Source organism: Alligator mississippiensis, chromosome 5, assembly GCF_030867095.1.
Source record: "Alligator mississippiensis isolate rAllMis1 chromosome 5, rAllMis1, whole genome shotgun sequence".
NCBI lineage: Eukaryota > Metazoa > Chordata > Crocodylia > Alligatoridae > Alligator > Alligator mississippiensis.
The window spans coordinates 217191238-217196364 of NC_081828.1; positions in this window are offsets into that span (position 1 = coordinate 217191238).

Sequence of the window (5127 nt, forward strand, 5' to 3'; positions counted from 1 at the left end):
ACAAAGAGGCTCCTGGCCTATGCTGGCAGGCACTAATACCGTTCCAGCTGTCCTTGGAGCTGAGCCAGGACAAGCAGGCTCTGTCTGGGAAGTGGATGCAAAGCCCAAGGTGGGACTGGGACCAGCAGAGCTGGCAGCCTGGCTGTCTTGGTGCTGGGTGTGATTGTAAATAAGCAGTGGCTTGGGGGCTAGGGCTGGGATCCATGGGTGCAAGGCGACTGCAAGCCAGGAACTGCTGTCTCCTCCCGCTGGCACGACAGCCCCCGAGCCATTCGGGGCACGGCACTCTCCAGCCAGGCTGACACAATCGGCCGTGCTCCCTGGTGCCGGCGCGGCCCCGGGCTGGCGCTTTCCAGCAGACCATGCATCAGCACATCCTCAGCCGCCCCACCCCCACACCGGCTCCAGAGCCTCCCCCTGTCCCCGCTGTGTGCTGGCCGGCACGTGTGCAAGCCCGGGGTGCCCGCACCGGGTCAGGACAGCGCACAGCGAGGCCTCACCATGGGCTTGGCTAGGGGCCTGGTTTGAAACTAGGCCCTGGCAAAGCAGGGTGGCAGCAGCGGAGCTCAGATGAGCTGAGTGGCAGTCCTTATCCAAGGCTGGGCTGTCATGGGAGCCCCACTATAATCAGCAGCCCCTTTGCCCTTTGGGCATCACAGCCGTCCATGCCCTGCCCCTTGCTATGCCCTGGGAACAGGGCTGGGGCTGTGCCCAGTGTGTCTCTGCCACAGATCCCCTGGGTGGCCTTGGGCACAGCCCTTAGCCTGGTTCATGCCAGAGGGTCTCTGGAGAAGGGGGCTGGGTGCTGCCGTAATGCACTGCTTGCACGGTGTCCAGCCAAGTCAATGCCAGGCCCAAGCTGGTGCCCTGCACCAGGTCTCCCAGGCAGCGCGAGGGGCACCGGGTCACAAGTAGGTGTCCGGAGACCTCGGCCTCGGGGGTCCCAGTGGCACTGGCCTGAGCCAGGGGGCAGGCCTGGCACCGGAGACCTCGCAGGAAATGGGCAGCACGCTCCCCTGTGAGCCCCAGAGCCAGGTCCGGGCTCTGAAGCAGAGGGAAGCACCACCTGAGCCGTGCTGCCAGGCCCCACCCCGGCCTTGCCAACCCGTGCCTCAGTTTCCCCACATCCATACAGGGAGGCTGGGAGCCAGGCTGTCTCGGGGCAGGGGTCTGCGTTGTCTCCGGTTCTGTCCGTCTCAGCCCGGGGCAGGACGCGGTGACCAACCCCTGGGAAAACCGGCTGCCCCGTAACACGCGGGCTGCAGAGACTCGTGTTGCTGGCGTTGGCCTGGCTCTGCGTTTCCTGCTTCTCGCCTGCGTGGGGGGGCAGCAATCACCCCTGGCCCCGGCAGACAGTGCACCGACCCCTTCTGCCAGGCACCGCTGCAGAACCCGACACCCTTCCCCTGCGCGGCGCCCGATTCCCAGCCCGTCCCAGGACTCCAGGAGCTGGGGCTTTACCAGCAGCCCCCACCCATGCCCGGCTCTCGCAGTGCCCTGGGGAGCGGGGCACGGGCACATGGCCGGGGCTTCCTCAGGGGTGGTGGGACCCCCCCCGCCTGTCTGCCAGGAGCACCAGCAGTTGAAAAGCTGTTGCCAGTGCCCCCGTGAGCCAGGCCATGTGTGTGCACGTGCACACGCATGTGCATGTGTCTGTGTCCATGCATGTGTGTTTGGGTGTGTGTGCATGTGCCTCTGTGTGTGTGTGTGTGTGTGTGTGTGTGTGCGCGCGCGCACATGTTCCTGTGTGTCCATGTATTTGTGCATGCAGTATACTTGGGGGGGTGTGCATGTGCACTGTGTGTGTACACCTGTGTGTGCATGTGTGTGTGCCTATGCCATGCCCATGCATGTGTGTATGTGTGTATGTGCCAGTGTGTGCGTGTGCACGCCTGTGTGTACACCTGTGTGTACTGTGTGTGCGTGCATGTCAGTAGCTGTGTGTGCATGTGTGTACATGCATGTGTGTCTGTGTGTGTGTGTGCATACCTGGGTGTATGTGTATGCGTGTGCACGCACCTGTGTGTGTCTACACCTGTGTGTCCATGCATATGTGCAATCCTTTGTGTGTCCATGCATGCATGTGCACTGTTGTGTGTGTTGTGTGTGTGCATGTGTATGTGTGCCTGCGTGTGCACACACCTGTGTGTGTGCATGTGTGTGCGTGCATGGCTGGCTGTAGAGGCGGGACCCCCACGATGCCTCAGCTGCTCTGCCATTGGCTAGTTTGGATCCTGGGGGGGGGGGTTAACTCATTGTCATGGCAACCAATGGGGGGGACCAGTGGCGGGGAGCAGGTTGCTATGGTTCCCGGGTTGACACGGGAAGAGCCAACCCGCCTGGGTGACCCCCCCTTCCATCCGGCCATGAGCGCTGCAAGGGGGTCCTGCCCAGGCCCCTGGGGGCTGCGGGGGCCTCGCTGGGCCGCCCCCTCCCCTGGCAGGAGACTCTCCACCAGCAGTGCCAGGGCTAGGACTCGCTGCGGGGCCCAGGCCCGTCCCGTGTGCCCCCCCTGCGCCCCGGGCAGCACCAGGACCCCGAGCGCCTCCGTCCTGTCCTTGGCACCCATGGCAGCTTGGGCTGTGCTGAGTCACGCTCCCTCCAGCCATGAGTCAGCAGGATCAGGCCCGTGACTCAGCAGTGGGGGGGGCAGTCCAGCCGGCCCCACGACCGCAGTCCAGAGGTCCGTCGCCCGGCTCCAGCGGGGTCCGTCGCCAGGCTCCAGCAGGCCCCAGGTCCGCGCAGGCGCGGGAGCGGGGCATACAAGGGGCTCCCACGTGGGGGCCCCCCAGCGCCAGGCCTCCCCGCATGGGGGTGAAACCCCACCCCAGACTGGGGCGGCGGGACCCCCCTGCCCGCAGGGGACCCGGGATGGAGACCGAGCAAGCGCTAGCGTCCCCAAGGAGCTGATGGACACACTCGGCCCCTCCCTGGCTTGGTTGGGGGGGGCACATACCCCTGGCACATACTTTTTGGAGCTATTTTTGCCCCGGGGCTGCACTGCAGAGCCCGAGGGACGATGCCCGCGGGGACCCGGGGCAGGAAGCCAAGCCCGGGCGCGCGGCTGATGCAAAGATGACTGCGCAGGTGAAAGAGGCACCTAGGGTCCACGGGGCCCGCCGGGGTGGGGGCCACAGCAAGCCTCGGGGGCTCCTGGGATCCCTACATATCCCGTGGGGCTGCATGGAGCAGCAGAAGACCAGGCGTTTGGGGTCAGGCTTGCCCAGACGGGGTCAGAAGCAGGGGGCAGGACTGCGCTTAATTGCTGGGGTCTCCTGGGCGTTGATCAGATTGGTATGGAGGGGCTTGCCGTCCTCCGCAGCGAGGACACGGCCTCTGCCTGGGAGCTCGGGGTTGGTCCCAACGCGGCGTGGGGCCAGGCCCCTCGCTCGGGGTGAGCTCGACCAGGCCTGGCTGGGACGGGGACTCGCTGGAGCCATGCACCACCCGGGCACGGGCTTCCACCCCACCACGGTGCCCGTGGGGTACTGGAACGGGTGCCCTGAAGAGAGCCGGCTGCGCCGCGCTCGCCTGGTCATCTTCGTGCTTGCTCCCTTGGGGCGGGGTAGGATGGGCTCTGGGAGAGGTCCCCAAAATCTCACCCTACTCCTGGAGACTGCCCATGCCTGTGCCATCCACCCCCATCACCGCTTCAGCCTTCCCCCACCCCATTTAATGATCCCAGGGGGGTGACTGTCCTGGGGAAACTGAGGCACACAGGACTCCACCTTGCCCTGCAGCTGAGTAGCCGAGGTGGGGACTTAGGTGTCCTGTACGGAGCTGATGCTGCTGTCCACTGGCTCAGGTCCGGTAGCCCGAACCCAGGAGGGGACGGCTGGGGTAGGGTCAGGGCCTGGGAGCTCTGCAGGGGGGGTGGGGCCTGTGGGGGTTGCGGGGTGCCCCGTGGAGCTGGGTGCACAGCTTTGTGTGGTGAGGTTGTGGGGTGCCCCATGGAGCTGGGTGCATGGCTTTGCAGGGTGGAGTTGGGTGCACTGCTTTGCGGGGGGGGGGTTGCAGGGTGCCCCATGGAGCTGGGTGCACGGCTTTGTGCAGTGAGGTTGTAGGGTGCCCCACAGAGCTGGGTGCACTGCTTTGCAGGGGGGGTTGCAGGGTGCCCCATGGAGCTGGGTGCACGGCTTTGCAGGGTGGGGTTTGCAGGGCGCCCCATGGAGCTGGGTGCACGGCTTTGTGCAGTGAGGTTGCAGGGTGCCCCATGGAGCTGGGTGCACGGTTTTGCAGGGTGGGATTGCGGGGTGCCCCATGGAGCTAGGTGCATGGCTTTGCAGTGTGGGGTTTGTGGGGTGCCCCATGGAGCTGGGTGCACGGCTTTGTGCAGTGAGGTTGTAGGGTGCCCCATGGAGCTGGGTGCACGGCTTTGCAGGGTGGGGTTGCAGGGTGCCCCATGGAGCTGGGTGCACAGCTTTGTGCGGTGAGGTTGCGGGGTGCCCCATGGAGCTGGGTGCACAGTTTTGCAGGGTGGGACTGCGGGGTGCCCCATGGAGCTGGGTGCACGGCTTTGCAGGGTGGGGTTTGCAGGGCGCCCCATGGAGCTGGGTGCACGGCTTTGTGGGGTGAGGTTGTAGGGCACCCCGTGGAGCTGGGTGCACAGCTTTGCAGGGTGGGGTTGCGGGGTGCCCCATGGAGCTGGGTGCACGGCTTTGCAGGGTACCCCGTGGAGCTGGGTGCATAGCTCGGAGCATCCAGCGATGCCCAGCCTGGCCCAGCCGTTGCTGCCCTGGCCCGGGCGATGCTGCAATGCCACCTGCACCCCAAGGCCTGACGCTGGGCCCTCGCGGGGGGCAGGATCGGGGCCAGCGTGACTCAGGGGTGCCAGCGGCTGATGCAACGGCCCTGGAGGGAGGCCGCGGCGGTGCTCGCTGCTCTGCTGTGTGGCTGGCTCTCTGCTCCCCCTCCCCTCGCTGCAGTGCCTGGCACACACCCTGCTTTTCTCTGCTGAGACAGAGCGAGCGAGAGAAGGGGGGGGAAAAATCCTGCTGACATCATCCAGCATGACAGGGCTCTTCAAGCAGCAGCCGCTCCAGTCCCCCCCTCCGCAGCTCCCCTAATGCACTGGCTCCGGCGCAGCCTCCATCCGCAGCTCGCAGCCTGCCGTGGGGCTGGGAGGCG